This window comes from Chionomys nivalis, chromosome 1 (assembly GCF_950005125.1).
Source record: "Chionomys nivalis chromosome 1, mChiNiv1.1, whole genome shotgun sequence".
In the NCBI taxonomy this organism is placed as follows: domain Eukaryota; kingdom Metazoa; phylum Chordata; class Mammalia; order Rodentia; family Cricetidae; genus Chionomys; species Chionomys nivalis.
In genome coordinates this window covers 23,495,942-23,506,762 of record NC_080086.1, presented here as the reverse complement: position 1 = coordinate 23,506,762, position 10,821 = coordinate 23,495,942, and positions in this window count along the sequence as shown.

Here is a 10,821-nt window from a genome sequence, read left to right as displayed (position 1 = left end):
GCAGAATTCTGGCCTCCTTCAGTTCTGTACTTACCAGGGTGTGGTAAAGAATTGATTCAGGGTGTATGGACCAGAAAATACTGGAGACAGCGTGCTCCAAAATGACCCACCTTTATACACATGCCTTATAGAACACTTTAACACTGGGGTAGTGAGAAAGTTCTAGAAATGGAGAATGGGAACAACTCTATGTGAGAACGTAAATGTACTTAAAGATACTAACTTTCATATTTTAAGTAGCTTAAACTAAATTCTGTGCCTATTTTAATTAAGAAAAAAACATTTTTGGGAACAATTGTGTATACATCAAGAAAGGATTGATTTTTTTCCCATCTGAATGTGAAGCTTGATGGCGCTTCTAGTTGGTTTTGGGGTACGTGAGAAGTTGAGGGAGTCTAGAGGAAAACAAGCAGACTTCCTGCCCTCGGAGTTCTAAGACACATGAGAGGAAGAAACCCCTAAAGCCTCACAAGGGACATGCCATTATCATGCCACTATAGCCCCCACAGTCTTCCCACCCTGGGGACCTCTTCCAAGCTTTTGACTCTCTACTCCTCCCTGGAGCCTGCAGAGGAAGAACCTCAGGGTTCTTGGTATGCATGTTATCCATGCCCAAGCTTCTGTTTGTGTATTTGCCTCCACCATTTTAGGGGAGGTCCCCATCAGTGGGACCCCTGTGTGCCAACAGGACTATCTAGAGGCCCCAGAGTGGATACAAGAGAGTGTATTGGGTGACAACAGCAACAGCCAACAACTCTTGTTCCTCCTGGAATTCTACTGCCTTGACCACAGCAGAAATAGATTCAAAAGCACCCAGGAACATCTGAGCTCTAAAGAGATTCGCCCTGAAACCATTACTGACCAAGAAAAGCTGGAGAGGGAAAGGGAAGCTCATATTCCAGGGCCATAGGCAGACGTTGGCATTAAACTTGCTCTGAGCAGCTCCAGAGGTTGGGTTAGAGCCAGGAAACAGAGCATAAGGTTGGAGAATCTCCCAGAGGAGTTGACCTCCTGGAGCTCTGACCGGAAATGGAGTTAGCACTCCTGGTCCTCTGCTCCCAGGAATGGGAGTCGTGGAAAGGATGACTCCCAAGGCCCACACCCCCACTGTACCCTAAGACCCGAGGAAAGGAAAGGATGCACCCACTTCCTCATCACCCAGGTCCTTTCCCTCCATCCTCTGCCCCCTCCTTCCTGTAGGTCCCATGTTGTGGAGAGAAGCACCTGGCATAAGTGTCTCCCAGAGAGTTCTACATCTTCCCTGGTGTGGGCAGAGGTGCTGAGTCCCTGGCAGGGCCCTGCCACCTTCTCTATTGTAGCAAGTGGAATTACCAGCTTCACACCATGGGTCTATTTAAAACAGCCTTTCACATCTGATGGATTTAAAAATATGCTAGAAGCTGGAGTCTTGCATGCAGAAAACACAAGCAAGCAGATGAGGCCTCTCTTCTTCCGCCTTGCCCTTCCACCCACTACCTCTTCCCCTCCCCCACTCTGCCACCTCTCAAAGCTGGTTCCATTCATGAGGTCCACGTTCCTATTTCTGCCCATCCCTCTCAGGCACAGGAGGTCTGCAGCCTGGGGCTGGTCCATGAGAACTCCAGAGCGAAAGCCAGCATCAGAGGCCTCGCCACTACCCCACAGGGGCCCCTGGAGTCTCCTCACTATGATTGTATTCAAATGAAGACCCAGCTGTCCTGCCCCATCAGTTCCTTCAGTGCATGGGAACCGTGACCATATCCAGGGCAGGAAGAGGTACCTACCTAGGCTGCCATGTCAGTGAGCAGCTGCTGGCTCTGGTCCCCTGTCCTTGCTGTCCTCAACACCGAGTAGAGGTGTTCCACCCTCAGACGACATTCACAGAGAGCCTCAGCCCTTGTAAAGCGCCAGCCAGAGTTCCGTAGCTCCCAGAAGAGTCATCGCCACTCTGGTCCCTCATCTCAAAGCACCATATTCACAGGGAAGCCTTTCAGGTCATGACCCACTTTTCTGGGATTAACCCAATTTTCTCTTGCTATGAATTAAGCCACATGCCCCCTGAGACCAAGTATCATCTATCTGAGGTCTGATAAGTGACTCTGTTGCATGTCCTGTCTGTGATGGCCACCATGACCCAGCTAGTGCTGCTGACATAGAAAACGGGGCACTACTGCCCCTAGGCAGCCTGAACTGAGCGGTCCCCATACCACAGCCCTACTGGTAACCTCCAGCCTGTGCTGTGCCCCTTGTCTGCCTAACCTAGGCCATGTTCCTCAGCTCCACTCCTGAACCTTGGGTGCATGCTCAGATCATCTGGGAGTTGAACTAGTTTAGTTTTATGCTACTTTTGATAGCTTTACTCAATTAAAAAAATCAATCCTTGTCACTCCCTGCTCCTAGAGATTCTGATTTGATTAAATGTTGGAAGAAGACCAACATGGTGAGGCATTCCTACTATCTTAACAACCAGGAGGCTGAGGCAGGAGGTTTAAAATTTCAATACTATCTGAGGTTGCTTAGCTGGACTCTGTCTCAAAAGCAAGCAAACCAGCAGGCTGGGGCTGGGCATGGTGCCATAGGCCTGTAATCCCAGTCACTCAGGAGGCTGAGGCAGGAGGATTACCAGTTGAAGATGTACATAGGCTACAAAGTAAGTACAGGGTCAGCCAGGACAACATAGTGATGGTGATATCCTGTCTCAAAATTTAAAATATTTAACACTGAGAGAGTGTCACAGGTACAAAAGACTTGCCTACACATCTAAAATCCTGGGTTCCAAGATGATGCAAAAGTAAAAAATAAAACTTGAAGAGAATATCAAGCAACCTTACTATTAGTACAACAGTAACAGAATGGGCTAGGAGAAAGTGGAATATCTCAAAAGCCTGTGAACACTTCCTCGACCTTGGATCTGCACTTTGATGCTGCTGACCTTGTCAACTCCAGTCTAGACCAATGATGGGTCTGCATTCTTTCAGAGAATGTTGCTGACTTCTCTGTGAAATACAACGGTAGATGCTTGACAGGGTCCTCAGCCTCCCTACACCTGCCATGTCTGCTCCATGACTGGACCTGAGAGCAGTCCACCCAGACTGCCCACATCTGGGACCGAGGGCTCAATGCCTGCCCGAGCCTCTGCTGCTCCACACACACTGATGAAACCACACACTGACTCCCCCTTCTCAGCATGAGGTAACATCAGGCCTCACGTCCCAAGGCTAACTGAATTCTGTGTCAGCTCTTACCTGAAGTGTCAGAGGTCACGGTTTTGGGCATAGAGGTGAATGATCAAAGCTGTCTGTGTTTTGTGCACTGAGTAGGTGACGGAAAGCCCAGGTACACACGGAACTGTCACGATTATAGGACTTTGTCCATTCATGCTGTGGAAAACAAGGCCCTTTTTCAAAGCGGGGCTGATGACCCTCAGTCCAGTCCTCTGTGTTACCATGTGCACACCACATTTAGAGCCATTCTGCATGGACCAAGCGTCCCTCACTGTGCCTCCCCTAATGCTGGGCACCTCCCCAACCCTCTGCCCTCACAAAGCCCTTGAATCCATATCACAAGGGACCATCTCAATGGAAACTCTTGGCAGAGTGACACATGAGTGAGCATCTAATCAGATAGGCAGCAGGAGCAGACACAAATTAACTCCCCACAGGAGAGTCACCCAGCTCTGGCCAGCCAGCAGCCAGCATCCTTAATTCCATTTTCTTTCAGTTATTAAAATGATTTTCCCCCCAGATAGCCTATCTCCATGGAGTCCAGACTAATAAGCGAAAATCAAGGCCAGGAGAAGACTTTTCTGCGTACCCATCTCCATTTCCTGTTGGGATGCATCAAAACGTCTCCAGGATGTCCTCCCGCCTCCCTGGAAGGAACTCCCATTCCCAGAAGAAAACCCCAGCATTCATTATAGCCCCTCAAAGTAGGAGACAGGCCCTTCTAGAAAACGATGGGGCTCATTGTGACGAAAGAAAACAATGGAACCAGAAAGATTCCTCCAGCTGGGTTAACACCTCCATCTTCATAAAAGAAACAGAGACTGAGCTGGTGAGGGAATGAATGACTTGAGGTCACCCCAGTGGGTTCCCGAGAAGAATAAGAGCTATGGGGTCAGTGACATAGGCATCATGGTGACAGTCCATCTTCTGGCTAGTCCACAGTATCTGCATGAACCAGGACCTGTCTTCAGTACAAGCCTGACTTGTGGAGGGAAGACAGACGTAAAAGCATTCTGGTGAGACAGCATGGCGAATGTGGGTACTGGGGTACAGGAACTCAGAGCAGACCGAGATGTGCAAGTCCCGGACTGGAGCCCTGATAGGGCTCAGTGGAGCGGCATTCAGCAAGAGAGTGCCACTGCATGGATTGCTTAGCTTCTCATTCAGTCCTTCCCCACACCACTATGGGGTGGGTGACAGAGTCACACGGGGTGGACAGCAGAGCCACACGGGGTGGACAGCAGAGTCACATGGGGTGGACAGCAGAGCCACACGGGGTGGACAGCAGAGCCACACGGGGTGGACAACAGAGTCACACAGGGTGGACAGCAGAGCCACACGGGGTGGACAGCAGAGTCACACGAGGTGGACAACAGTTACACGGGGTGGACACAGAGTCACACGGGATGGACAGCAGAGTCACACGGGGTGGGCAACAGAGTCACACCAACTTACAAGAAAGAAAACAGAAGCAGAGAAAGGCTTAATGGCTCGCAGGGGTTAAACAAGTCACATGGGAGACTGAGGGTTTTAACTCAGTCTTTTCACTCTTTGCTCCTAACAACCCCTGTGCCCCTGAGCTATCCGAGGTTTGTCAGGTACTTTGGCGGTACCAGGTATCAGGTTCCTCTCATCCCAACCCAGTTCTGAATTGCCCTTGACGATCTCACATTTTCATGAGTCTGGGACTGCTCTGAACCCTTACAGGGTCCCAATCCAGGCATCTTCAAGGCCACCTTCAGAATTGTTTCCAAGTGACAGAGGGTCATGGGCCTCCTGGCTTCGCTTGCAGCAGGCCAGCCTCCTGACCTACTGCAGGAAGAGGCTCTATCTCGGAGCTAGCCACTCCTCTGTACCTGCTCAGCTGAAGCTTTTGACTCCAATAACAGGCAGAGTTCCAGTTTATATGCAACTGTTGTGGGCCACTCGCCACACAGGGGACATCGCTGTTATCTCTCCTCATGTTGTATCATTCTATACTTGTAAGAACCCCAGGAGAAAAGGGTTATTATCATTCCCGCTTCACAGGGCAAGAACCCACACAGGAGCAGACATGAAAAGCCAAGACGCTGTCTGTGGGTCTCACAGCCCTGTGCTGAAAGAGCCAGGCTTCTACCTCAGGATTGTTTATCTCCAAGGCTGGCAGGAGTTCCAGGTGACATCCACAACTGTGAAGCTGAGCTGTGAGTCTGTGAAACCTGAGCGTTGGCTTCAATCACAACGTTCTATCCAATTGAGCTAACCAACCGTGGCCAGAAAGCAATTGTCACCATATCAGAAACCCATTATGACCCACCGAGCCTCTGAAAGGCACCTCAAGATTACACTCGGTGAGTTGGAAGCCATGCCAAGCATTAGGCTTCTTTGGAAGCAGCTGCCCGGGGCTTGAAGACAGCCCAGCAGTCCCCAAATGAAGACCCAGGCTTGTACAGATCCTACTGACTGACCACCTTCTGCAGCCTAGACAATTATGTCCTCTGAGTCGAATGGAAGCCATCCTTGCCGGAGGAACAGGGAGTAACGTGATACTAGAAAGGATAATGCAAGTGAAGTCAGAAATCGGCCTGTCACAGATTCTCTCTCTTTAAACCAGGGAATTCTAAGATGGATCCACCTGTCAGCCACTTGCAACCCCAGCATCCAAAGGCAGCCCGGTTTACCACCCTCCGCTCAAGCCCTGGAGATTTAGCAGCTGTTGAGGCTCCCTTTCTACCGGTTCATTTTCTCAAGTCGGCAACGGGTTAAGCCTATCACCAATTTCCTGGGGAAGCGGCTGCAAATTGAGCTCATCAGATGGAGAGCATGTGTGCCATGCAAATCTTTGGCTGTCACATTCTTGATTAAAATCCTCCAGTGCCTTCCTGTCGCCTGAGGAAGAAGTGTCCTTGACACGGTTTGCAAGGCCCTTGACCTTGGAGCTCAGCCTTCTTCACTTGCCTCTCTTGGCTCTGCTTCTGGCCTTCTGCTTGCACCGATATGAGGTGCTTCTAGCAGGCTACGCCCTTTGGATTCCCTCAGCTGGGCCTCAACACTCGCTGTTTGCCATAGATGTCTCCTCCACCTATCCCCCCACTTTCTGCCCTCCTTTTTGTTCCCCATTGTTTTGGGTCTCAGACCAAAGCTACGTCCTCAGGGATGCTCTCTTGATCTTACACTCGGCCACACAGCCCGGTATTCCCTCTGCCTCTGTATTTTCTCTTTCATGATTTTGATCTGATCACTCATGTTTGTGTCTGTTTCCCAGATGCAGGGAACCCCAGGAAGGCACATTGCTTCCTGATTTATCCTCAGCTACATCCCCTGCATACGAAGACGCAGCCCAAAAGAGTGTTTATGGAGTGGAGGATGCTGGGAGAGATCCCCCATTCCTCTTAGTGCTGAAGGTGGAATGGTGCCACCCATGTGGTTTACATTCCTGGGACAGACGTGAGGGCACCTTCCTCCTACCTACAGTGAGAGCTTGCTTCATGGTGGCACATTCCCCCAGGGCCATCAGCTTTTATGAATAGTACCGCTGTGATTTGGGTATCGAGAGTTCTTTCCAAAGGCCCAGGTGCTGAAGACTTGGTCTCCAGCCCGTGTTGCTGTTATGGGGAGTGGTGGAACTTTAGTGGGTGGGGTGTAAGGGAAGGAAGGCAGATTACTGGGGTTGTGGCTGTAGGAGGATATTGGGGCCCAAGCCTGTCTCTGATATTCTTTCCCAGACACATCAGTGAGCAGCCTGCTCTGCCTTGCACTCACTCCTCCCTGTAGCATGCTGCAGTCTAAAGACAATAGGAGCATGGAACCGTGTCCTAAAACCTTGGAAACTGTGAGCCGAAATAACCTTTGCTCTTAATTAAGTTGATTATCTCGGGTAGTTAGTCACAGCGTCAGCTACGTTTCACAGCACTGTGTCAGGAGCTCCAGGCCATGATCTTTTCTTCCTGTACAATGTTGTCAAGAGGCTCACCCCATCCTCCCTGGCCTCTGTGGCCTTTCCTGATCATAGAGAGGACACCTGTGGTTCTCACCTTCCAGTTCTTCTGACATACGTGGATATGCCGCAGTCATGTTGACAGTCACTTATGACAGCTGAAAATTGACTGGTTATCCCCTATTAAAACTGGCCAGGAGTGTCTTAAGCGCTTACATGGTTGGTATGACCAATCGGCATTCAGTTCTCATCTTGATCTCTGCTCTGCTCCCACAGCTGGCTTCCAGAACGGACTGCTGAGCTAACTCTGAGAATCAAAAAGCACAAGTAACCCGTATATGCAAACTCAATACATTATTAACTAAAACTAAATATGCCTAGGGGAAGAATTCCCCTGGGAAGAACTGCCTCTCTGAATCCCAATGCCAGATGAGTGTTTCAACACCCCTGTTCCTCACTGGATGGCAATTGACCTAGGCACTCCTAAACTACTGGGCCCCACTCCAAGGTCATAGGAAAGTTCTCTGAGACCAAAGGTGGGCAAGGAGCCTGGTGGGCTGCAAGCTCAACCCACAGTGTCTGAAATGGAGAACTAGGGCAGAGATATGACTGGGGCTCTTTCTCTATTAAAGGAGAGGAAGACATAGGGCTGTGGACACCTCAGCCACCATGCGTAGGAGCCTGGGCAGTGGACTTTAACGCCTCTACAAGTCTGTCAAACACTAATGAAGCAAAGTCACAAAGCAAACCACTTCTGCTCAGAGCTCTGGTTCCCTCTATAATACCACCCCCGACCCTAGGCCAGCGTGGCAGGCCTGGGATCTCAGCTGCCACTGACAAAAGTGCTGTCTGCAATGCCTACTGCCCTTTCAGACCTGATGAGCCTAGGCCTCAGGACTGGCATCCAGGGCGTATTTGGTAGCAGAATGTGACTTCGTGTATCATCTCTATCAGGACAGTGGGGACGCCTGGAGTTTCCTTTGCCTTTGAAGCTCAGTGAATGCTTTATATGATTTCTTCCCATCTTTGACCATCTTCTTTGTCAAGCATGAAGCTCTAGAGCAGGCATTCTCAACCTATGGGCCAAACCTTCTAGGGATTAAATGGCCCATTCCCAGTGGTAGCCTAAGACCGTTAAGGAACACAGATGTTTACACTGAGATTCTTAAGAGTAGAAAAATTATAGTTATAAAGTAACAATGAATACTTTTATGGTTGGGGTCTCCACAACAGGAGGAACTATATTAAAGGGCTGCAGTATTAGGAAGACTGAGAACCACTGCTCTAGAGTCATGAGGTGAGTGGTGTCTTTCTAGAAGCTACTTCACCAGTCGGCAGCAGTGCAAAGATTTTGCTGGGTCCTTTGACTCATGTCCTGGGCAGGGTTGTCCACCAACTAATGGGGACAACAGAGCTCTAGGAACCAGTACAGAGAGAGGATTCTCTGTCCTGCTTGCTCGGGCTGTCTTGGGCCTAAGGAGCTGGCAGACATTTGATAAAGGTGCTTTAGCACATGTGTTGTGAGGATTGGCCTGTTGCTGGCCTAAACAATGGGCTGGGGCATAAACTCTATGAACCATGGGGCGATCTGAGCATGTCCCCCCCTTTTTTTTCTGAAGGCCTGCTGAATGAGATGAGGTATGTTTCAGGGGGGATCTTCATTGTTAATTCTCGCAGAATCAGCTGCGAGAACTTATTTCTAGCTGTCTTTAAGGCTATTTCCAGAAAGATCTAACTGAGGCAAAGAACCCAGCCTCAATGTGAGTAGCATCATCTTATGGACTGGAGTCTGGGGTGAGTAAAGATGAAAAAACAAGCTGAGTACCAGTATACATTCCCCATGCTTGATTGAGGATGCAGTGTTGCCAGTCAGCTCATACCCTCACCATGGTGTCTCCCCCTGCCATGATGAACTGTTCCCACCCCTACCACCATGTCCCTTGCCATGTTCACACCCCTGCCACCATGTTCCCCACCATGTTCACACCCCTGCCACCACGTTCCAACTGTGATAAACTGTCCATGAGAAATGTGAGCCAGAAGAAACCCTTCCTTAAGTTGCTTCGGCCCAGTGCTTTACCGCAGCAATGACAAAGGTAAAGAATATATTGAGGTGTGCCTCACACCTGTCCTGCCCAGGGACTGAGAGCTGAGTACACTCAAGGACTGGGGGTGGCAGGGGGTTCGCAGACCTAGGGGACTCGGTTAAGCCAGCATGAAGGAAAGCTGAGTGACCTCATTTCTTAGGATTTGGACAGGAGCTAATCAAATCCATCTGAGGCTAACACGAGGAAGGAGTTCCATCAAGTGTGTGTTGACTCCAGGGTTCAGGCATCCTATTCAGGCCCATTATCCAGTAACTGTTTCTTGGGTCGTCTTTTGATTAGTAGATACGCGGTGTCTGGGTGTAAGCTGACGGCTTCCTTCTGGCCAGAGACCTTGGAAGCCCCTGATTGTGAACAGACCACGATCTTGGAAGTCAGGCTTCCCTTGGAAGTCACAGGATAAGAGACACAGCGTTTAGCAGGGTAGTTGATAGCCCAAGGGTATAAGGCAAGCTATCCCCTCTGCCACCTCACAACCAAGTAGGGCTGTTCTCAGAAATAGGACATCTGAAGAGGAGGTCCCATACAGACAGGTAGCAAGGACCAAGAATCATGTTCCTTTAGAAAGAAGGCTTCGTAAAGCAGGCTGGAACTGTTGAGGATCTTAGAAAAAAGTATTTGATGAACATACTGGAGAGCTCTTAGGCTCTGAGATGTTGAGGGGGCACAGCTGAGACAGGTTATCAAGACAAGAGAGATCGTTACCAGGGATTCAAACTGGCCTCCAGGCTGGGAACAGACTCCAAGCAAGTTGAACATGGCCCAGGGATGGTTTCTCAGTCCCTTTCTGTTGCTATAACAAGATACTTGAGATTGGGCAATGCAGTGAGAGAGAGAGAGAGAGAGAGAGAGAGAGAGAGAGAGAGAGAGAGAGAGAGAGAGAGAGATTTTGACTTGAGGTTCTGTGACCTAGGATGTCCATGGTGTAGGCAGTGACTCCATGTTGTTTTAGTTCATAAAGGATAGCACAAGAACAAGCAGGGGGTGAGGGTGGGATGAGGGGGTGAGTGGCCATCCTCCATCCTGCTTTGAATCAGTCAGATCCATTGTAGCCACCCAGTTCTGTGAGAGTGAGGACTCACTGGCATGCGAAAAGCATCTGTCCACTTCTGGGGGCTGTAGTCCCATAGTGAAACTGTCCCACTGAGACCTACCATGTGGCTCTGTCTCACTAGGCACCAAGCATTCACACAAGTTTTGCTGGAGATGGACCATATTCCAGTCACTGTGGACGGGCTGAGATACCTGCAGACATTCCATACCATTGCTGAGGTCTGGAGGTGGGCCGCCTTTATAGATAGAGTGCCAGGGTTAGCGTGAGAGGAGAGATAGAGAGGAGGTAGGCCTGGGCAAAAGCTTCATATCTGCCCATAGTTTCCAGGGAAGGTGGCCTCCATAGACCACCTTACCTATGAAAGTAAAGAAAATGTCGAGGAACTGGAAGGCCATGGGCCTGGACAAGCCCACAGGAACCTTGCGTGGAATGGGGGTTTGCTGAGCTCTGCTGCTGTCCTGATGTCCCAGCTCTCTACTCTTCATTTGCAGCAATCCAGTCCCCAGAGCCTGTAGTCTAGCTGGGGGGGTGGGGTCCAAGCCT